The sequence below is a fragment of the Argiope bruennichi genome, chromosome 9, assembly GCF_947563725.1.
Source record: "Argiope bruennichi chromosome 9, qqArgBrue1.1, whole genome shotgun sequence".
Taxonomy (NCBI): domain Eukaryota; kingdom Metazoa; phylum Arthropoda; class Arachnida; order Araneae; family Araneidae; genus Argiope; species Argiope bruennichi.
The window spans coordinates 64,298,614-64,324,127 of NC_079159.1; the positions used below are offsets into that span (position 1 = coordinate 64,298,614).

General features: G+C 28.0%; 1 protein-coding gene across 5 annotated transcripts in view; it reads left to right on the plus strand.

Annotated features, from left to right (window-relative positions):
- The window catches only part of LOC129984053 (G protein-activated inward rectifier potassium channel 3-like), an 88,837-nt gene that overhangs the window by 22,207 nt on the left and 41,116 nt on the right, over positions 1 to 25,514 (plus strand). The window contains exon 1 of one of the 5 annotated variants that reach the window (XM_056093819.1): positions 13,425 to 13,747. The exons of 3 other annotated variants lie outside the window; for them this stretch is intronic. The gene's annotated coding sequence lies outside the window, so the exon portion shown is untranslated. Of the gene's footprint in view, positions 1 to 13,424; positions 13,748 to 21,490; positions 21,649 to 25,514 lie in introns of those variants that run through there. One more of the 5 variants, XM_056093817.1, reaches the window with a different exon arrangement.

Here is a 25,514-nt window from a genome sequence, read left to right on the forward strand (position 1 = left end):
TGACCTATAGAGTCCCAGCACACACACCGCTGAATATGAACCGGGTTTATGTTTCCTTCTTATTCAACTCACACTATAAAATGAGCGAAATGTAGAAAATTGATTTTTTTTTCTAGATATATTTATAAGAAGAAAGTTAAGAACTACGAATGTTATCTATCAGAACATTCTTCTTCTGAATAAACGCTTTAGCATAAGCAACGTTATTCGCAGGCATTAGTTGCCATTTCATTCTGGAAACTTCGGCGAACTTATTTCTCTACACACATACATTCTACCTTATTGTTAGGTCAGATAATATGGACTTTCGGGAAGTTCTCTTCTAAATTTTTTCGTGTACTTGCGAACTATGGAGCGTTATGTGTTATTTCTATAAATAGTGAAGAATATCAAGTTTGTATTTCGAGCCTTTTGGCTCAGACCGATTGCATCCAAAATTTCATGCAAATTTTCAATTTTGGTTTTATGCCGAATTTCGGTTACACCGCTCATTGCATTTTTGATTCGGTGAATAGATACATCTTTAGAAAATCAATTCTTTAAAAAATTTAATCAAAAATTTGGCAGATTAAAAAGGTGGCTCAGATTAAGGTATGCATAAATGACTTACGATTATGACTTAATAAAATGATATGACTTTTAAATGAAAACAAACATAAGCAATATTGGAGGGGAACCTATTGGTTACCAAAGGCAGTTTGCACTTAATAAACGAGGAATTAAAAAGGCAAATATATATAGGATTATTTTCGAAATATATACGCGTATTTTTCTAACAGCGAATTCTGAAAATCTAAAGAAATGCAGCTGTATAAACCTTTCTTCTAGCCCTCCCCCCCCCAAAAAAAAACTTGTTCCTTTTTTGGAATATTCACACAATTATTTTTTACAATATTTCTACACAACAGAAAAGAATGAAAGTGAAAAATAACAAACTATCGTAGCATTTAAATTAATATCTTTTATCATCATTAAAATTCTCAAGAAAATCATGACTTGATTTTTAAATCGGTATTATATTCCCTAGTTTCCCTGTGAAAATCTAAAGAAATGCAGCTGTATAAACCTTTCTTCTAGCCCCCCCCCAAAAAAAAAACTCGTTCCTTTTTTAGAATATTCACACAATTATTTTTTACAATATTTCTACACAACAGAAAAGAATGAAAGGGAAAAATAACAAACTATCGTAGCATTTAAATTAATATCTTTTATCATCATTAAAATTCTCAAGAAAATCATGACTTGATTTTTAAATCAGTATTATATTCCCTAGTTTTCAGTTTAATTTTAATTTTTAATTGTTAATATTTCTGTTAAATAATTCTAATTCTGCAATTTCTTGGTTTTTCTTCTAAATAAGATTCGGAAGTTCAAATAAAAGCAACATACATATTGAATAATATGTATTCATATGTAAAATGAATTCCATTTTCACACATTTTTTTAAAGCGAATTCTTTTCTACCCTCTTAAATTCAACCTTTAAAAAGCTATTTAACTTTTGAATTTTTCAAACTTTCCATTCCTCTTAGGATCTTACAGCTGTAGTTTTAATTCGTTTAAACTGTTGCGCAAACAATTATTTGATTTTAGTTCGAGTTTTAATTCCAAAAGGGGAAATCCGCTTTCTGAGCAATCGCAATTGTCGCCAGTTTTCTGTTTCGACCTCTTTTAGTTTCTTTATTTTTATCCAAAGCTTCGTCCTGATTCTCTCTGCTCACCATGATTCGGACTAGCAGATATCTGAAAACTCCATTTAAGTTTCTTATAATGTAAGTTATGTTTTTTTTTTTTTTTATCACGACTGTATTTGCTTCAAGATTGAACTGCACCATTAATCATTTTTGCGCGCACACACACACACACACACACACACACACACACACACATATATAATATTTAGTATAGTCGTGGCTGCCGGGAGAGAAGACACTTTCAAATTTTAAACTTCGCTTTTATTCCATCCCAGGAGGCATAATTTATGTACAAGCAAGAGCGATGGGGCACATAAATACAAGAGCGTAAAGGGGAAAACTAATGAAATATTTATCTCCTTGATTATATACTGTGAGATTTTGGTAGGGATTTCTTTGTACGTGTCGTTTTAGGTAAGAGAATTATAAGGATCTTTTAAAAGAATCTGTTTGATAGACAAATTTTTATCCCTTCACTCGGAATGTGGGAACTTGTCGATGTCAGAAATTTTACAGAGCTTCTGTTGTTGCATTAATAAATTAAAAAAGGTGGAATTGGATCAGGAAATAAGAGAACATTTTAGAAATGAATTTAATATGGGCTGAATTAAGATAAAAATTTGGAAATTAATTAGGGTTAATTTAGATATAAAAATATCATTACATATATATAAGCAAATTATTCGTTTATTTGTTTTTTCGAATAAAACCCAAAATATTATGCTAATTTTGTTTCCAGTGCTATTTACTTTCATTCGAATATATTGTTTGTTCATTTTATAAAAAGATTATTAGCTCGTGTTGGCGATTAATTTTTCGCCAATCTCATGATTTTTGCCTAATCACCTACATTTTAAAAAGCCATATAAAAGGAAGTTTGTTAATAAAAAATTAAATTGAAAATAGTAGGTAATAAATTTTTATTTTCTACTTTAAAAGATAGTGATTTTTGATAAGTAATTTTTTCGAGTTATAACTATACTTATGTATGATTAGGATTCTGACATGGACATTTTTTTTTCTTCCCCTTCTTTAAAACGACGTAGTATAATAACAAACAAATGCTCAGGATTAAAAAAAAACATTTCTAATTTAAAGTTTGCATGCAAAAATCGTTAAATGCCTTAATAAATAAAAACTGTCGTATTAAAATAAAATAAAACCTTTGCTTATGATTCAAAATTGCGTGGTCTAACGAATTCATGGAAAAAAAAAAGTTCGTTCGACCACGTGAGCTATTTTAGCGGTAAATATTTACGAGTCAGCTTGTCAGAACCAGCTCCGAACAAATTCTTGTGGATTCCCCATTTGACCTTGAGGCTTAATGTGGTTCATCAGAAGCTAAAAGACAGTTGATTGACAACAAAGGAAATGCTGAATTCTTTTTTTGTTTTTTTAAAAAAATTTCTTATCGATATAAGGGTTTGCTTGATTTACAACCGAAAGTTTCAATCGATGCACATATTTTCAAGCTGTAGAAATAATCAGTAGTAGAATCCAGCACTGCAGCGTTTTATTGCGTCTAAAAACCTCGTAAATTTTTTTGTCTTCTATCTATCCTAAAAACAATGGGTGTATGAAACGACCCATTAAGTTTTACATTTCGGACGCTATAGAATGAAAGAATCATTTTATTAATGAATTATGCAGAACAAAATTAAGTACGTCTGTGATATATCAGTATTGGAGCCTAAATTTTTCATATATATATTCTAAATTTATAAAACTATATTTAGTTTTATTTAAATATGAACAAACCCTTTCTTATAGCCCATTTAATCTATACTAATAATAAAGGCGTCTGTGTATGTGTGTATTGGTATGTTGGCGTATGTATATAAGGCAGACCATTTGACCTAGAGCTACCAAATTTGGTACCTGTATATCTTGCAGGGTAAAAATGTGCAACTCGCAATGATTTTTCTGAAATTTTTTATTAGAACTTTAATTAATTAAAAATTGAATTGAATTTTGGCTTTCTTTAGCGATGACTTCTAAAAATACTATCGCAAAAAAAATGAAAATGAAATTTACAACATTTTAAAATTTACCTTTTTAATGATACCAATTTAACAATCGTGGAGAGTTTTGCTGAATGTAGGCAAATTAAAAAAAAAGCCTGATTTCCAACAATAGATTAAATAATTGCCTAGAAATAATAAGTTTAAAATTTAAATAATTTTTATTGTTTCATAAAATGCTTAATCGCGAGATTTTTTCCCATTTTTGGAATTTAAGGAAGTAGAATTCTATTTAATATCTGTTTAGTTTACAAGATAAATAAAAAAAAAATTGAAGATACAGTAGTACGAAATTTAGATAAGATTAACAGAAAAATTAAGTTTTTAATAATGCTGTGATGTAGGTTGTTATGGAACTGTTTCCATTAGAAAGATTCGTGTGCACAATATACAGAGTAAGTAAGACAATTAAAATAACGCAGTTTTAAAATCGGACAATTTGATGGAATTATATACCTGAAGTTGCATCTAAACGATTTATCTGAAATCTGATATAACTAATATTCCAGACAAACCAGTTGGTAAGGAATAAAAAAAAATTAATGTTATAACATCAAGAAAGTTAAATTGCATTACAAACTCTTTTAATAGTGCTATCATAGCATGTGATTTGATTCTATTAAGTTTAGTTATATTAACGTCTCATTTTAAAGCAACATTAGAGCTGTTTTGGGACAGACCTCATAATTTTGAACCGTGGTCTGATGACAAGTGCGTCACTTGAGCTGGCACTCCCCTCTCCAAACTTCTACACCAAACCAGCGGGAGGGTGTTTGGCTTCGACGGATTTAACGTACACCAAGCCCACTTAACTATGGTTCGAAATCGGGTCTCGAACAGGAAACTCTCCGGTTCCGAAACCGAGACTTTGCCACCAGCCCACTGCAGCCCTCATGATTCTCTTAGGAAAAACTCAATGGACAAATCAGTTGTTACGCTATTAAAATAACATGACTTTGATGTCTGTCATAGTTTGGGAAATATATAAATAAAAATAAAATAAATAAAAATATTTTCTTGAAGAAATCATGAACTTTTAATTATGCACAAGAGATTTAATTGAAAATAAAATCTTACTCTTTTTTCCCGGTAAGGCAGTAGGTTGCCAAAGGTGGCTAGTAATAAATAGAACATGGACTTGATCTGATCATTAATTACAGAGATAAGAGATGTTCCGTAAATGGGGGGGGGCCTTTTGGCCTTTTAAGGGGGCCTTAAAAAGAAGCTATAGGGATATTTTAGAGGACTTCTATAAAACTTTTCATCTACCAATGTGGTAAAATTCAGTTTTACACTGCTATTTTTCTAATTAAAACTTATATTGATTGGACTATTAATTTCAGTAAGATCGACACAAGAATTTTTTTATAATAAGACGATTAATTGACTGGGAAAATACGGAATTTCATTTGTTTATCACAAATTAGAAAAGAGCCTTAGTTTTTAATAAATATTTTGGATTCTCATTTTTTTTTTTTTGGAAGATGGTTAATTTTCAAAAAAGTGTACCTAAATTTAATTTTCAAAACTTTTAAATAAAAAGGTAATTATACATATAAATATTATATACATAAAAGTATTATACATATATCTTCACATTTTTTTAACAGTTGATTTGAAGCATAAGTAGTGTTTTAATGAACTAACTTTCAGAAAGTCAGAACCAGCTCAATTAGTCTGGGACTCTTGTTCGCTTTTATTGATAATCCATAAAAGAAAACACCGTAAACTCAAACACAGTATATTACGATAGTTTCTGAACAGCAATTTCATTCTCAAATGGATAGTTTCAAAGTCACATTGTTTGTAAAAACAATTTAGCTCAACACGGAATTGCATTATTGTTTGCTTTCTTCTTTGTTTACACAAAAATGCAGGAATTTCCTGGAATTAATATTGACTCGATTATTTTTAATGAACCTATTTTATTTGGTTTAAAACAACACTGATTGATATATTAGTCTTGCAATCAAATCCATTATTATCTTTCTTTTTACTGTTTTACACTACATTTGCATTTTTATTGCCAATTAATTGTTGATTACCTTCTGTTTTCATATCTTAATCAATCTATCTACCTTATTCTTAAATGGAAATAGAAATTACTTTTGCAGTTCTTTAAATTTTTGATCTGAAACAAGACATTAGAGACATTTTATCAAAACTAGGAGATCTTTTCATGCCTAACAAGGTTAAAAACTGAAGACTTTATCAAGACTTATCGAGATGCATTATCTTTTAATTCATTTCTAAAATAAGCAATTTTAAATTGAAAAAGGTCGAACACGAACATTTTAGCATTAAAAATTTTCTTTGGACAGTTGCTGAAATGTTTTATTAGATAGATCATCATTTACTTTTACTGTTTTTTAAACTCGTATTAATGTTAACTGTTGTTAACTTTTATACGAATTACTTTGTTTTCTTATCCTGCATTTTACTTGCAAATGAAAATGGGAAATAACCCATATTTTTGTTATAAAAAAAAGGACAGGTTATTTCTTTTTAATTTAAAACTAAAATATCTTTTCATGCTGTTGTATTCTTTCAGACAGAGTTTTAAAAACAGATTTTAAAATTAAATATTTTGGTCATATAAAACTTCTTTAAATAGCTATTTATAAATTAATGAAAATTGCTTTATTCACACATTCATTTAAATTAATTATTAGGTATTAAAATAATTAGTTTAACTAAATTGAACCGAAGTATTTGTACCTATACTAATGATAAATTTACTAAAGATATAATTCTAAAATTGGGAAAATCTCGGATGATTCTTTGAAATTCAAATTGAGAAAGAGGTGGATTTTAGCGTTGTACCAATTCTTGAAAATAACATAGCGAAAAATAATTTTTTTTAAACTCTTAAAATTTGAAAAATAGTTTTTCTGTTGATACCAAATTAACTGCTGTGCATTTCCCTTTAAATGTCGACATTAAAGAAATATTTTTGGGTTAATTTTCATCAGTTAATTTAACTGTTACAAAGAAATTCTAACCATATTCATTGTTTATCAAATATTTAAATATTCATTTTTCAATGTTAATTGCAACGGAAGAGAGATTCTGATAAGTATCTGCGTAGTTTGCGTGAGGAATTAGAAAGTGAAATTTCATTATTGCCGAAGAAAATGTGCAATTTGAGAACAGACTAACCAGACACACGCCAGTTTTTAATTGCATTATGATGTCATGGAACTCGACGTCATTAAGAGTATTTATGTAAACAATAAACAAAATAAATTGAAACTATGAATATAATTCAGCTTAAATGTCTAACAAAATTTGATGCATAAAGTACTTCGTTGTGATCATAAGCATCAAGTCGTGGTCATTTATAAAACATTTAATTGAAATTAGTACTCTTGGCAAACCAGTTAATCGCCAAAGTATTATCCTTGCCATATGTGTACAATATCTCTGTTTCCACTTATAATTGTCAGGTTTGCTTCATTTTTCCCCAAAATTAAATGTCCCATTTTAAAAGGAAAAGTCAAAGAATTCGTCAGTAATTTTTTTTTCGTAATATATGTGAATATACAAAATTAAATTCATTGCTTTTATAGTGAAAATTAAATTTAATAATTTAATACATTTAGAGTACAAAATGATTTTGATATCGCGTTCAAAATCATAAAACATTCACCATGGATATTTTTCCCAACCACCTTTTGCTATAAAGCAATGATTACTTTCATTACATTTCAAGTTACGTTTTCTCTTGCATTTTTCGATGTCAGCATACGTAGCATTTCATATTCTTTCGCATCTGTAAATAAAATTGTCCTATAAACGAGAAAAGAAAGTTGTTGAAAACGATCTAAACTGAATTTTCTCAAATTTGAAGTTGTATTTTTTAATTTTCACTTATACGAAATATACAATGAAAAAAATTATTGTAATTGTCGAAAAATTGGAACTCAAATTTTCGAAGGATCTCCACATTTCAGTCAGAAAAATATGTTTTAACCCTTTAAAGGGCCATTTTTTTTTCTAGTCATATTATGTTAAAATATTTTTAGACTTGAAATTGGAATAAGAAAAGGGATTCATTTATCTCATTAGATAAACTTAATTTGAATAATTAATTAATTAGGTTAATTAATAATTAAGTAACAAATCAAGACACATTATTTTGTCTGAGATAAAGAACTGAAACATCTAAGTTTCTGACTTACTAAAAAAATTTGTCAGAACTTATGCCAACCTACACAATTTCATACAAAGATTGATAAATTTGGTGGGAAGCATACTTCCCACGGCCTTAGAAAGGGTTAAAAGTTATGACTATCCGTTAGTCTTCCTTTGAAAATATTAACTCAAAAACGCTTGGTTCTAGATGAATAAAATTTGGTGTTTAATCGTTATCCCAAATTTTCATATTTCTATCAAAGTTTGAAGAAAATTCTTTTCGAGGACATCTGTCTGTCCTACTGATCGTCTTTCTGAGAACAAGTAAACACAATAACCACAAAACGTTAAAAGCTAAATAACTAAAATTTGATTCAAATATTTAGCATCTAAAATGTGTTTATGTATCAAAATTGTATTCTTCAATATCGATCTGCATTTACACATGCGAGTAAATGCGATTGGTTGAAAGCTCAATGACTTAAATAAATACATTTTGGTATTTGATCTTTTGAACTACAGTTGTAATTCTATATCAAACAGCCGTAAAAAAAGCATCAAAAATACATATTCAGTTTTCTTTCTATATTACAAAACCCAGAATTCTCATGCACTGGACTCTGAAAATAAAATCGGAGAACTTCTGGCATTCATGGCCCAAAGTCCGTAATTTTATGTAAGTGAATGTCTTCTTCATGAACTGTGCGAAAAAAAAATTTAAGGAGACCACTTCCGCTGGTTTTAATTTTAAAAAAACGTTTGCATTAGACTACTAAATTTCGACAGAGAAAGAATTACTTAATTGTCTTAGAAACTAAATGAAACATTAAAACTGTTTCAAAAAATATCATCTATGGAAAATTTATGAAGCATTCACTCAAGGAAATGACGGAGACACGAAATTGACTATCATCAATTAAGGATTTTCTCATCGTCTAATGAACTTATTAAAATTAATTAAGAATTAGAAATTGATTATTTTTTATTGATTAATTAAGTTATTACATTTTTCCTTGTGCATATTTTCTTAACTAAGCTTGAGATATACTTGATGAAAAACATTTTATTGAAATTCTGACGAATTAAGAAATTTTTCGAAAATTGTTTGACATACAACCGCAAAATGAATTAAATAATCTTGACGATAGTAATACGAATGAGATTCATAGTTTATTCGTCTGTTATTAGGAAAAAAATAATAAGGACAATAAGACGTTATAAGAACAATCATGCTTGTTATTCTTTCATTTTTCATCTGGATACTACACTCTTGCAAACCTATTGTTAGACATACTCATACTATTTGAGAAAAAAGTGGCGCTATTTTCGCTATATAAACAACCCCGTGTATTACATGCCAAATAAAAGAGTAAACTGACAACACCACCAAAAGTCACTGTATATTTAGAGGTTGCATAAACTTATATAATTGTGCTTTTCATGCTGAAGTGGAATCATGTGATTGATTTTTTTTTTGTGGTTAATGTTTATAATAAAGGAAACAAGTGTAAGTTGTCTAAAATTAGATAGCTAAAATTTCTATTATAATTTAATATTAGTAAATACTATTTTGATGCCGATGTCCTGGCTTAAGGGTAGCGCGTCTTCTCCGTGATCTAGGCATCCCGGTTCGAGTATGGTTGTTCTTCCCCAAGTGTTGTATCTGTGAGATGTGTGAAAGCATCCCCCCCATCGTAAAAAGGGGTTGTGCTTGCGATTGTGTGTCATTTTCATATGAGCTAGAAGTTGCACTTCTACCCTCGGGTGCTCAGAGGCCTTTTCCTCAGAAGCTATTGCACAAAACTCGGCTTAAATCGCTGATTTTGTCAGCGGGTTTGTCTATGACAAGTGCATAAGTAACACTAACTAATTTGGTGGAATATTGAAGCTACTTAAGAAAAATTTGATTGAAAATGAATATAACTAACATTCCAGGGAAAATCAGTGGTCGTCAAAGGCGGCTATTAAAGTAAATTGTTTTATGACTGCGTGGAATACAAGAAGAGAGAAGAAAAGTTAACATTATTTCTCTAACGGTACATTCGACTTCAGCTTTTTCTTTCAACTAAGCCACTAGATCTTCCTCTTCACTATCAACAAGTAGGAATGATAGCCACCGCACTTCACTTTCCTTATTTAATTCAGTTTTTTTTTTTCAATCGTTTATCGAGAGCGGAAGGGTTGAAATCCCACTGCCCACGCCGAAACCGACTGTTAAATCGGTTTCAAACAGGATGCACTTAATTGTCCGAACAATGCTACCAAATAATTGCTGCAGTGATGGGGTTGAGCAAAGGGATGAAAAAAATATTAACTCCTGCCGGCAACCGTTTGTCCTCTAATGGATGTCAGCTCCATTACATACACCTACCTCTCAAAATAATACTGAGTGCAGGATAATGTGTCGTAACTTCACACTTGCTTGAAAGACTTATTGCTAGTTCCTGTTAGAATGGGATGTTCTTAAGAAGATAATCATTGTGAGGCCTTGTTAAGATATGATGACACTTAGAATGAAGCTGTCAATTGGGGGTTCATTGTTGGGTACTATTTATGATAGCATGAAGTGGATATCGGTATATGGCATGTTGTAGGAATTGTTTCACTAAAATTATAGATAATTTTACTGCCTGTGTTTTGTCCTTTTAAAATACTGGACAACATAGTTCAACCATTTATTGTGCCCTTGGGAAAGATTGCTTCACAGAATTTGTGAAGTTTCAGATGAAAGTGACAATGACTGTTTTCGGCATTGTGTTGTAGAAAATATAAAGACAAATGAGAAATTATTTGTCTTAATATTTTCATTTTATTATGATATCTTCCTTCTTAGTATGGAATTTCTAGGTAATTCATTTTTGAAATAGCCTGGAAACATCTTCGCATTAAATTCCTGAAAATGTAATGTTTAAAGTGATTTTGAATTCGAAGATGGGTTTTTGGTATAGTCAAAATATTTCAGAAAAATTACAATGGATAGGTACGTTTCTCGTTATATTGTACGTTGTTAAAAGGACAATAAGCGATAATGTGATTTATTTATTTCGTGATTCTTATTCTCTAAAAAGATGAATAAAAATAGACTTTAAGAAATTCTTACAAAAATATCTTTTAAGAACTGCAAGCATTGCGCACGATATGTTGAGATAAACTGGACATAGATTCTCATGGTTTTCGAAATTTTATCTTCTCAAGAAATCTGATTATTAATATTAATAATCAACTTAAGTTAATTGCCGATTATTTTTGCAGTTAAATCTTCTCGGCGTAAACAAGAATAAAATAAAGCGAAAAATCATGGAATATGAAGAAAAGGAAATGGACCAAATCCCAATGAATGCTGTGAAAGCCAATGGACTCTGTGCTATTTTAATCTATGCAAATACAAGCTTTCTTTAATTCTAACTTTCCGCTACACCAATTATTCTTGTAAAACCTTTTTTATTCTGTATAATACTTTTACATCAGGTTGGCCAAGCTTTTAACTCAAAACTTGGCATGTGGAACGTTTTGCCAAAGAATAGTAACTTACAATGTGTGGGAACATCCTTATCTTCCACATAATATATCCACATAAACATCTGGATAAGACTAAAATAATCGTGTCTTATAATGAATTAATTGATTGATTCGAGTAGAAAACAATGACCTATTACTCGTCACTTGAAGTGCACATCGTGAAGTTCCTGCAAATATACAACACTCTGGCAATCAATATTTATTAATGTCAAGGCACTTTTCCGTTAGCCGGGCGCAAATGTCGCCAATTGTGAACCAAACGCGAATTTAGCGTAAGAAATTTGGCGGAATTTTACATTATTTGGCGATTTTTTGCTTGCGCGCGGCTAATGAATTGGGATCCAAACGTAAATTTAGCGTAAGAAATTTGGCGGAATTCTACAATATTTGGTGATATTTTGCTTGTGCCCAGCTAACGGAAAAAATACCAATATTACAACGTATATCATCTTGGCAGTTGAAATAAATTTTGTTGGTGAAATATTCTTTCGTGAATTCGACTTATCTGCCACTGATCCAAGAATTTTACTGTCAGTAACAGAATTAACAAACTGTTGTGTACAGTGATCGATATTTTGATTGAAGAGTTTTGTTGTCAGTAACAAAACTGACAAATTATTTTACACTCATAATTGATATTTTGATTCAAGAATTTGTCTATCAATAACAAAACTGCTCTGTGCCTATGATTAATATTTTGGCGAATACAGTACGTGATACATTTTAAGATTATGCAAAACTGAAATGATTATTAAATAAAATATTTTAAGAATAGGAAGATCTATTTGTGTTCCCTTCTTTTAACGGTGAGTCCAATTATTTTTAAGGCTTCCAACTACATCAAGAAACCCATAGTCTATCTAAACATATTTTCAATCATTTATAATGCCAAGTATTAGGACTGTCACAGAAAATGCAAAGGGATTAGTCTGTTGATCCCGGACCCCGAGTTTGAATAATAAATTTCATTATTTCAATGAAATTCAAACCATTCACCAATATTTAATCGTGTGGTTTCCTTCCTTTATTGAAAATTAAGGAAGACGAATTTTAACATTTTTTTTTCTGACACGGCCTTTTTACATGAAGAATCAAAAATTTGAAATTGCATTACTGCAAAAGATAATATACACTGTAAAATAAATTACCCAGTAAACTTAATGTAATTATCGAAATTACATTGTTTAAGGGAACGGTGATGCCATGGGACTTGACTCCATTACAAATGTTTATGTATACTAGGAGCAAACTTTATTGTAAATCGTAATTCGACAATATTTGTTGTGGGGATCATAAACATGAAGTTTTATATAAGAGATTTAATTCTAATTAAACATAATGAAAATTTCCGGCTAACCATTATGACGCTAGCTAGTAGAAAATAATTATGAAACTGCGGAGGTTCGACTTTAGGACCGCATGTCGCGATTTAACATCTGATTTCCCAGAAAATTCGAACCTCATGCCCTTTATTTCTATCAGAGTCAAATGTCTTAGGTTGTTGTTTTGTAGAATTATGGAGAGGAGATACAAGAGTTATTGCTATCGTTAGTGCCATCTAGAGATGGTTTAAAGAAATCTATCCCAAGATGGACCTCACATAGCTTCATAAGTTTTACGTTTTAATTTCTGAGCTTTCAACAAATTATGTTATTCAATTCTTTCGCACCATGTACATCCTCTGAAATTGAATTTCCTCTGAATTAACTGAAAGGAAATTGTAAGTTTTCCCTTTAGAATTTGCAAAACAGGATGTATTGCACTGCGAAGATGAGGTCAATTAATCCAAATTAACGACGGTCCAGTAACTGTTGTTTAATGCATATGTATCTCAACAGAAAAGTTAACATATAGATATATATTGACATTTTGTGAGCTTTCGCCTTTACTTAAATGAATAAAAACAGTTTTCTTCCGGCGACAATCGTCAATTATTAATAACTCACTCAGATAAAATTAGACGCTTCCATTCATCATACAGGAAGTAAACAAAGTGCAAGTGAAAACAAGATAACACATCGTCATAACATGTATGCGAATGTTTCAGTCGCGTCTATGATGGCAGTATTATTCTCGAGAAGAAGCAGACGCATTGAAAACATCTGTCTACGAAAGAAAAATAAATTGTGGAAAAGTATGAGAAAGTAAATCAATGATCGATTTTTAATCACTTCGAATCAGCTTTGATGGGTCACCTTTGTTGTTATCTATTGTTCTTTGAGGTGTAGAGGCTTTACGATTTTAAATTTGATTTATAGTTGATGCGCGATTTATGAGGCAGATGTAATTTGTTGATATCAAACCGCGGAATGAAACATTTTCCCGCGCGTTCTGGCAGCTGGATTTACTATTTTAGTTTCTTCAAAACACTTTCCATCAGGTGAGATACGTACATTTATTTTTATTATCCAATTAATTATTTAATAAGATTCTAATCGAATTCATAGTATTTAGTAATAAAGAGTGGCGTAATATCCAAGTACATCGATTCCTAGTTAGTTTTCTTTAAGATGTCATTTTGCCATGCTCCCAATGAAATCCTTTGCATTTTTATACTTGAAAAAATCTAAATTTCGTAAATATTTCATAAACTATTATCTAAGATCTTATGCAGAAACGTTTTGATTTGCAAATTTAAATCAAGTTGATTTAAGTAGAATCCAAAGCGACAAAACAAGTGACAGAATATTTTTCAAAACAAAATAGAAATCAATGCATTTCTTTACAATTTACTTTATAAAAGAAGAGAAACCTATTAAAAATATTACTGAAATAAAAATAAATATTTTGATTTGTATGTATCAACTAGTAATAAAGGAGAATCTGTATCTGGATATACGTACGTGTTCTTAAATCGAACAAATCCGGCTCAGATATATTTTGGAAGTTGAAGGTGTACCCATTGGGGAGATTCTTTAAAAAATTTTCTAAGGATTTTATTCAAAAAAATGTGACCAAAAAAAATCTCGTAAAAAGTTTTGATTATTTTAATTATTTTGAATAATTAATAGTAAACTTAAACTCATTTAAGTTTTCAAGATGCTTTACTTTTTTATAAGCAAAGTTGTTATCAAAATTATAAACTGGAAGTAAAATTCTTGAAAAGGTAAAACTAAATTGCATTAACAATGCTTCTAATCAGCTGTTTATTTACTCTTAAATTATCTTAATATACAATGTTTTTAATTTTTTTAAACATAAAATTAAAGCTTAATTAATTATTTATTACAGTTTTAGGCGAATTTGGCAATTGTTTATTTACTTAATTTGGATTTACAGATTATCATTTCGATTAAATTAATGCTTTGTACTTTCTGCATTACGGAATTATAAAATTATTATTCATTTTAATGGTGTATTTTTAAAAATATATAATGAGCTGTAATAGCTACTTTATTCATTGTTATCAAAATCAAATCATATTATCAGTAATCAAAAGCCAATGCATGGACAATGTCCGAAAAGTAGGGGCATTACAGGTGAAATTTTCACAAAAGAAAAAAAAAACTCCCGAAATTGACCAGGATTCACAGATACAATCAAATAAAATAAATTTATTTAAAACATTACAACAATAATTATTTTTTAAAAAGTGTCACCGTGGCAATGCAGGGAATTAAAAAAAGTCGTTCAGTTTTGTTTTGTGGAATATATTTTTTTAAAAAGCATTTTCTCTCAATTCCACACTTTCATTATTGGTATTGAGATAATAGTTTTGTTATTCAATGTTGGCCATTGAGTTTAACACCCGCATATAATTGTTTTTATACAAAATTTGTACCAGAAAGTATAAAAAAAACTACAAAGGAATTGGTGTTGAAATAATTAAAACTAGCTAACTAGAAACGAAACTAACTAGAAAAATATTAAAAGTTTATTAAAAATGAGATTAAAGAATGCTTGATATAGAAAAACGATAAATTTTGAAGTGTTATGATATATCCGAAATTTTTTGTGGAAAATAAAAACTTTTATTTTCACGTTTTCTGGGAAACAACGATTTTTACTTTTTTAATTTGTTTATTATTGCGAAAATTATAATTTCTTAAGAGGTTTTTGAGATATTTATATAAAGTTTTGCCCACAAGGTTTTGCACATCTCAGCGTTCTGGACTTCAAGTATAGCCTGTAATTATTTTTAGGACAATTTCTAGTTGTGAAGTATTTTTTTTTTTTTTTGTTAATTCATGTTTTATGTATAAATTCTAGTATATTTCAGTAACTTTAAAAGATATTGCAAATATAAAGAATACATAAATAAGCTTGCTTCATGTTGTGTTGAATTAATAATTATGTTGAAAGAAATAAGCAGTATGTTAAAAAAAGCGAATTACATTCATTAAAATGCGTTGCAGAAAATTTAACGTAAACAGCAGTGTTTATTAAATTTCTACCAAGAATGTTTAAAATTTCGAAAATAAAATAAAAATTCTACAAAACAGCATTTGAATTTACAATCTCAGGCATCATTATAACTAGAAGTATTAATGTTTCATAAAAAAATCATTTCTTAAATAAAAGTGCTTTGAAGGTTGGCACGTATTTTACTTTAAAGCTAAACGAAATTTGATGTATTTCTGACTTGCAAAGAAAAATTTATACCCGTTTCAAAATTCGAAAAATATATTTTTTATATCAATTTAGTTGTCATGCAGTTTTTCTGATTTTTTTTAATCTTTTAAAATGTTTTTTGCATAATTTTCAACTATAATTTCGTTGTTAATTTTTTTAAATCTAATCACTGTCATCACTTAATCAACTATTTAATCTCATGATTTACTTTCTTTTTGGACGATTAATGTTTTATTTAGTATCTTCTTAGTTTGCATTAAGATTAAAAAATTAAAGCTACGGTACTGTGAAAGACGATATACAATTAGAAGATATATTGCATAAAGTAAAAAATTACGTTTTTAGTAGTACTATAATATCACAGGACTTAATTCTATTACGAAGACACAAAATTCAAGGAAAAAAACTAAACATCTGTATATGTTACTTAAAAATTGGAAATTCAATGAAAGCGCTTAATTATTATTCGGTTATTTTAAAAAAAGACATAATTTTTTAAAGTTTTAAATTATTTTTAAATTTGTTATATTATCTGTAATTATTATGATATATTAAAATAATCATGAAATAATAAAATGTAGACATATCATTATTTTATATGGCTAAAATAAATATTTTGTGGAATTTCGAATAAAGGTTCGATAGCATGTCGGTCTCGATAGTACGTCAATTTCCAATTACCCCTTGAAGAATGCACTAAAGAGGTTTCTTCTGTATTTTTAAATTAAATTTATCTACCTTAAGTATGAAAATTTTATTTATAAATATAAACGATGCAATTAATCCCAGATTTTTTTTTATTCTAGGCGATGAACATTAAACGGTCCTTCTTAACAAATTGGTAAATTAAATTTCACGTTTAAATAAATTTGAAATTTTATTTCATTAGGATTTATTTTAGGTTAATGTTTTTATTTTAATAACTTTGTGATTTTTTTTAAATATTTTTATTTATTATAACTGTGACATTTTTAATTAATAATATTTAAGCTTGGTGTTTATAAATGTTGCGTAATAAATAATAATAATAAGTAATAAATAATCCGTATAAATGGACACAGTGGATTAGATAAGAATCTGACTAATTGTACTGGACAAAATATTAATGTCATTGTAATATTTCATAACTCATAGAGAATTCGTATTTACAATATTATATGCTTCAAAATTTGGCTAATAACAATTCAATATATTTTTATTTAAAAAGATAAAATTATGTTCCTATGATAATTGATAAACAATTTTTAATTATCTACCAAAATTATGAATCCTTGAAATCTAAATTTTGATAGAACATTCTTTTCAAATTCTTAACATGCTTAATATTTATTTAAATAACTGTAATATTTAAATTGAATACAAATCTTTCCTCAAAAGGTTAGTTTCCGTACTTCCAGATTACTGTCATAGTTTAATTATGGTTGGTCTTAGTCCCAAAAAGCAATAGTAAATAAATGTTTCTGAAAGAGATTTGTTGGAAAACCTACTCGCTTTTGGAATTCATGAATAGCAAATTAAACGAAGCAACACATGATACGTTTTAAAAAAATCCTTGAAGATGCAAACAGCGCCTTCTATGCCAAATTTCGAATATTCTAGATATTGTCGTTTCATAATTTACATCCCACCTTATTCAAACATGTGTGATCATTTGCTCCATTAATATTCATAGACAGGTTATAGTTGGCATCAATGCGTAATTTGACCAAAATTACGTTTATTTTGAATGGCAAGTGCTGAAAGTGAATAAAGGCGTTTAAAATATCTGAAAGGAATTTGCTTACGTAATGATACCTTTAGCAATGATGACTCATCTATTAAAATTTCAGCCACCTCCCTATATTATATCTGAAGACTGCGTTTTCGTTATTAATTTTATCATATTATTGTTTTCGCATTCAGAATCAGATAAAATGATGAAAAACAGCACATAAAACAAACACAATAAATTAATAAATATAAGAAGAAAGAAAATAAAACAACATGTAGGAAGTACACATGTTTGAGGCTGCATAGCAGTTTGATCTCAAAGAATCGAAATCCACTCAATGCGCATTGCTAAGTGACAGAACGGACTTTTTTTAAAGCACTTTTTCCTTTAAAATGTAGTGGAACTTTCTATGTTAGAGATAAAATTTAGCAAGTAAGTAAAATTTAGTAAGCAGTAAAATTTAGCGGTAACATTGCTTCAACCCAGATATAACACTCGGTCAACTATTCCCACAAATCCAAAGCTAAATTCGCTTTCTTTATTTTTTCTTTTATTTCATCTTCGAATCTACATTCTTATTTCTATGATATTTAAAATATATTCCATTTCTTTTGCTAGAAGTCATTCGTCTAAAAAATGGTGTAATGTGTTATTTTTTACATACAATTCAGATTAATGCAATTAAAATTTTTGAATTACTCGGAGGTGATGATGTTTTTTTAGCATATTTCAACTGATATATATAAATAAGCCGATTTATCGACTCGAAGTATTTGAAATATGAAAAAAATCTTTCCTCCGGCTCGATTTATTTCAAGTCTATTAATAACATTTTTACGAGTATATAGATAACTCTTGGTCTTGAAAATGAAAGCATTTGTCAAGTATCGTAAACAGATTATCAATTTTCCTTTGAATTGAGCGCTAGTAGGAAATATTTATTGATATATTTGCTTCCGCGCCTTAGATAAAAGTGAATTTTTTTTATCTGTTGATAACAGATTTCGGCTAGAAGATGATATGCTAGAAATTGTTGAATTTTCACTGATAAAACGAGAAAATATTTATTTATTGAGTAAATCGATAAATCAAGATCGAACTCTTCAGATTTATTTGTAATAGATATCTCTTTATTGATATTTTTTAGACAATATTTTGATGTTTCATGTTTCACAAATTTTTGAAGAAATAATGCTATTTAAAGTGTAAACTTTAAAAAAAATTGCTCATTATATTAAAGTATTTTTTTATTATGTTATTTCCATTATTACATATGGTTTCTTTTTTTTTTACTATTTATTTATTTTGCTTCCATACTTAATTCAATCCCTTTTTTTCTGACTTGATCTATTCATATAAAATTTTACGGATTTCAATTATTGAGACTTGTTTTTGCATCTGGGCTAGCTTTAACATATCAGATAAGTTGGGCTTAATTCACTTTTTGATTTTTCCATTGGTTCTATTGATTTGTATTTAATTACTTGTATTTTTATACATAAAGTTGTGATCAGTCTTTTTTTTCTCACAAAACTAATAAATATATTTTTTATAAAAAAAATCTTTTTTATTACTTTTCCCTTAAATAAAGCATTTAATTACAATCTTTTAATTTTCTTTTTTATTTTCTTTATATTTTTATAATTTTCTATTTATTTCATTTTATTTTCGTTAGAATGGATGTTTCCATTTTAATACATTCTCTTTATTCCTTCTTCTCTTTGTCATATATTATATTTACTTGACTTCTTAGTTTTGTATCTCAACCATGATTGAATCTGAGTTTAATTTTCTGAATAGAAAGTATCTATATAGCTGCAAATTTAGAATTTATAGTAAAAACTGGCAATTTTTACCATGAAAAAAGGAAATTAATGATGAATATAATATCATGCGGGTAGCTTTTTTGTTTCAACATTTTGAAATTATATATCGTGGATATCGTCTATTATTATCAATATCATTCATTTCTTTTTATTTTAAAAAAGTGCTATATTGATTAAAGTTCTTGGAATTTTTAGCTACCTACTATACCCGCTACCTCACCTTCATTTATCATTCAATATGCTAATAAGAAAAAGCAAACACATATATTATTTTTATTTTTCAATTCAAATGTCAAGTCCCCCAGCTATAATTAACTACCAATCAATATATTTTGGATAAACGACATTTTTAGTTTCGAATTTGTTGCATGTCTGTAAAGACTGCTTTGAGATCGCACTCTAGAATTTGGCAATATAGTATTATTTCTAGTTAGAGAAATATTGAACTTATAGATTCATACTGACATTATTTTAGATATCGAATTTTATTTTAAGAGATTGAAAATGTAAAGAAAAGATTATTTAATCTCAGATAATACGCAATGGTTTACAATAATCTTTCGGTTTAATACATAATGTGATGACTCATGTTGACGTCTTAATATCAATTCTACTGAAAAAAGAATCCCAACAATCACAAATGTATAAGTAAATTATTTTCACGAAGTAAAATGCGACGTGTGCATTCGGGAATGGCATCGTGCATATAAATAAATATCTATTTAGAATATAATTTATTTATTGTAGAAATATTTCTGACAAAATTGTTCTATATCAAGAGCGTTTATATTCAAATGTTGTATAATGTTTAATCAAATACTCAAAACACAGTTCTTAATTTAAGAACTGTGGTACGATAGTAGTGGCTAACAGGAAAAAGAATGACTGTTTCTTAGATATTACAGAATCTGGAAAATCAAAGATCTGAAGTTGGAAAATGAAAAACTAAAAAGAAATGTCTGATGACGCATTTAAAAAGTATATTTTTTAAGATGCTACGATAAAATGTGTAGTAAGGTTCTAAAAATTGACGAACTTTTAAATTGAAATAAAATCTTAACGCATTAAAATTTAAGAAATATCTCGAATTGCTTTTATGCTACTTAATCATTGCAAAAATAAAAAAAGCAATTGATAAAAATGCGCGAATGATCAATATTATTAAACAATGAAATAATTTTAAAATTCCAACAAAAAAAGAATGGATACAAATTGTGTTTAGCTTAATTTTTAAAAACTTAATTAAAATTCAAATAAAAATTGTATAGAAATACAGTTGGTATTGCAGAAAACTAATTTTTTTAGTGTTAAAATGTAAAAATTATTTCGATAAATCGAAATAATTTTTAATTTTTTTACTAAAATTATAAATGAAAAAACGTTTAAATGTTTTACCACAATTTCACCTCCTATAAGGAGTCGCAGAATATTTTTAATAAAGCGATTAATCCTTCCAAATGTTAAGAAACGGATGTCACTTTTTTTTCTAATCCATTAAAGGGTGTGGAATTGTATAAGATTCAAATAAATGGATATTCACTTTTATATTTATATAAATTTTATAGTTTACCTCTAAATTATATGTTATTCTTTGTAAATATAGAAAAATTATAAATTGCAAACATTAATGAAGAAAAGGTAAGACTTCGTGATAAAATACAGTCACTAAATTTATATCTACTTCTTTTAGGTTTCATAGAAAAGTTCTGACCATGTAAATAATTTATAGTCTTTTTTTAATATAGTTTAATATATATTTAAAAAAAACATTTTTTGAATAAATGGAATAATCATCCTCAATTAATTGTGCTATATCTTCATCATGACGTTTCACTATCTTATCAGTAATGTAGACATGATTTAAGAAGTGTGAAGGTAAAGAGATCATGTTCTTTTTTTGGATCTTATCTAAGTTGTAAAGAAAGAAGCCGACAACCGCCGCTGTCATCTTTCTCTGATAAAAGATTCAAAGAACTTTGGTCTGTGCCGAGTACACCTTGAGGACGAATCTCTCATGACGGCACAATCGTCATAAACTGCCTTCAGACTTCTTCTCTTGGCACGAATTGACAAGAGGATTTTTTTCCTCCAGTAATGCATTTTTTCCATCCTAAATTAGTAAAATCCCGTATTGTTTAAAAGATAAGGAAAAGTGTGTTACGTTACAACGAGGTAAGTATAAAAAAATTGATTTTTTTTCTAAAGTTTTTTTAATTTGATATCCACATTTGTTAAAAATCGCTTTTTTACTGATAATCACGTATATTTTAAAATATTTCAGCAAAATAACTGTTCTTTTTACTTTTTAAATCTATTTTTATATATTTTTTATGTGATATCTCTTACCGTTTTATTTTACATCTACGATAATTAGAAATGAAATTAAAGATATTTTAATAAAACTTGACAAATAAAAGTGGAACTGTAAGTAAGACTATAAATAAGATTTTTTCATTATTTGTTTATTTAGGTTATTTGAAAATCATTATCATTTCCCTTTTCATTTCTTTTATCATATAACAAATATTATTTTGAATTATTTTACAACATGGGTTTCTTTGTTTTTGATTGCCTTTTGTTGCAAATACAGATTATTTTGAAGCTCTAAATTATCTTGATTTTCTACTGATTATGTAATTTAGGACAGTAAATACATGAATAGTGTTTCAAACGTATGTATGATAAATATTAATTGATAACAGTATCTTCAGTTTAATTAACATGCATTTACAAGTTAATAAAAAGAACTTAAGAAATGTCGAAATCTGCTGATACCAGCAGCATAGTAGATGGCAATACATACTCATTAGAATAGCGAAAAAGACGAAGAAAAAATTTCCGGATCTAAAAATGAATTTGGAAGTTTCAGTAAATGAATTTGGTTCAAAAAGAAAAGACATAATGATGTACCAATCTAGGAAATTTTAAAGAAAAAAATTCCTTCATTCATGTTATCAAAAATTGAAAACAAGAATTTTAAATGCATTTTTCTTGAAATGTTTTTTTGTTTTCAATTTTCGATAAAATGAATAAAGATATTTTTTTGAAAGAAACCTTTATTTGATTTATTGAAATTTTTCATTTTTCAATTATGATTACTAAAAGAGTTCTAAAAATATCTGTCTGGAATTTGGAATATGCATATTATTTTACACTAAAACTCTTGTAATATATAAGAATTTTGAGTTATTTCTAAACTTTTGCTTCGAGCTCTAGATAATACATCAATAATTATGTATACCGAAGGATACACTGTTTCGGTCATTTGTTTTTAATTGAGAATGTTCGAAAAAGGATAAAATGAGGTGCAAAAAAAACTTTTTTCAAATAATTAAAAAAAATTATTAAATTTTAAATTATATGTTATTAAGTTTTTGTATAATTGTTATTTGAAAATAGAAAAACATTGTTTCGAATATCATTAATTAAATAATAGGCTTCCAAAGTAGTCGGATACCTTAAAAGAAATTTGAAAGATTAAAATCATGTGTTATGCGATTTAAGAAGGTTGCTTTTTCCCTATTTCCAAAGTTTAAATATGCATATTATGCTTAAAATTATCTATGTGACAAGGTACTTGCAAACAAAATAACCCTTTATTTAAATATTTAATTATGATGTGTTTTTTCTTTTCAATTTTGATAGTAAATACAGTAGTTGCGGTCAGAAAAAGCCTTAAAACTTTTTTAAAAAGAAAATTTTAATAATTGTTTAAAGAAATAAATCATTAGGAAATGAAATAGAAGAGAACGGACACTGTGAAAAAATTACCGAGTCCTGGCAAGACTTTGAAACTTTCTTACCGTGATAGAATTCCCCCTTTTCTTTCAAAGTAAAAATATTTCTAAAGGTGTATTTCTCTTGTACTGCGGATTGTTATATTTTTTCTCAAATCTTTTCATTTTTTTTACGCAATTCTTTTGGACGTCAATGATGAAAACGCATTTTTAAATAAAAGTACTGTATTTTAAGAAGAACACAGGTAAGAATGGTTTTCTTCCAAAAATTTTTCTCATACTCTCTAATAAAAGTGTATAATAGTTATAAAATATTATCTTTAGCATGATATGAATTTAGCATTTTTATTAAATCTATCATAAAATTCTTTAAAAAAATTTGGATATGTTTTATCCATGTTTCCATGTGGAAAATATGCGTTTTCCCAACCGATTGAAACAAAAGTTTGACTCGAAACTGCACTTATAGTCACAAAATCCAATAATAAATTTGTGACTACAATTTGATAAAATCCGATTCCAAATTTGATAGAATCATTGCGTTTTTGTGTAATCGCATTTGCATGTTCTAAACTTACAGATCGACTGATAATCAACTCCTCGTATTATTTGGTCAAAATTTGAAAGGTTTTTGCACTGTAGATATTAATTCTGTGTACAGAATTTTATCTGCCTACATCTCTTCATTTTGCAGTTATCATATTAGCTTAAATTCGAACAACCGGACAGACAGACTTCCCTTGAACGGATTTTGCTCAAAATTTGATATAAATCTACAAATTTGGTATAAAGACCGTATGCCAAATTTCATACATCTAACTAAAATCATTTTTGAATTACCTTTGTCACAGACAGACAGATGGACAGGCATTTTCTAAAATTGTATTTTTCTAATTTAGAGTGGTCTAAAATGTAGAATCTTGTGAAGATCTCAATTTCGAATTTTTCGAAGATTACAATACTTTCTCTATATTACATATACGAGAAAGTATGAAATTACGCGGATTTCAACAATATCATGTTTTGTTAGAGACATAATTTTCTGTTTTAATAATTCATTGATGAATTACAGCTATAATTTTATAAACATCCACACATCTGACACATATACACTAAAATTAATAATAAATACATCTAAAAAGTAAATGGAGAATAACGGTTTTTTTTTTTTTTACTTCTCATTTAACCCTTTCTAGGGCCGTGGGAAGTATGCTTCCCACCAAATTTATCAATCTTTGTATGAAATTATGTAGGTTGGCATAAGTTCTGACAAATTTTTTTAGTAAGTCAGAAACTTAGATGTTTCAGTTCTTTATCTCAGACAAAATGCTGTCTTGATTTGTTACTTAATTATTAATTAACCAAATTAATTAATTAATCAAATTAAATTTATCTAATAAACTAAATGAATCCCTTTTATTATTCTAATTTCAAACTTAAAAATATTTTAACATAATATGACTAGAAAAAAATGGCCCTTTAAAGGGTTAAATAAATATAGCTAATGACGTCACTTTAGCATTTCGGAACATAGTTTTGAAACCAGTTTTCTATTAATTTATGAATAACCACTATATATTCCATTTGTATCAAATGTCCAAATATCATAAACTAGCATTATAATATTTCAAAAGCTTCAGAAAATATAACAAAGGAAAATTTTATTGTGAAGATTTTATAAGTGAAATATACTAATCAAATAGTTTAGTAGAGAAAAAAGGAAATTTAAATATTTTTACTTTGTCAATACTATGAATAAGAAGGAGAAAAAAAATTTAAAGAAGATCGATTATTTAAATACGGAAAACCCATTAAAATTGAAGATTGGCGAACAATATTTCTTTTATTTGCTCAGTATTGTTTATATTTTCTTTCAGGATGAACACTGATTCGTCTTAGAGCATAAAACTAACTCAGACATTCAAGGACAAATGTCTGATCATCAGCTGCTTCTGTAAAAACTTATGAAATTATTTATAAGAAAATTGGAGAAATTGGATAAACACTGTGTACCAAATATATGAGTTCTAAATATATCGATTTTTGTTATTTTCTCTGCATATTTGGAGCTTTAAATTTGTATCATTAACTTGAATTTTAAGTAAAAATTTCAGAAAAATCTCACTTTCCTATTTAGTGATACATATTTTTTTACTACTACTGAGCATTTTGATATTATTCTATTTCAAAATTGTCTGTAAGTCTGTATGTCAACAAGATAGCTCAAACACCCTATGAGCTCTACTAATGAAATCTGTTATGTAAATTATACATTAAATTTGTATCAAATTTCGGACGAAA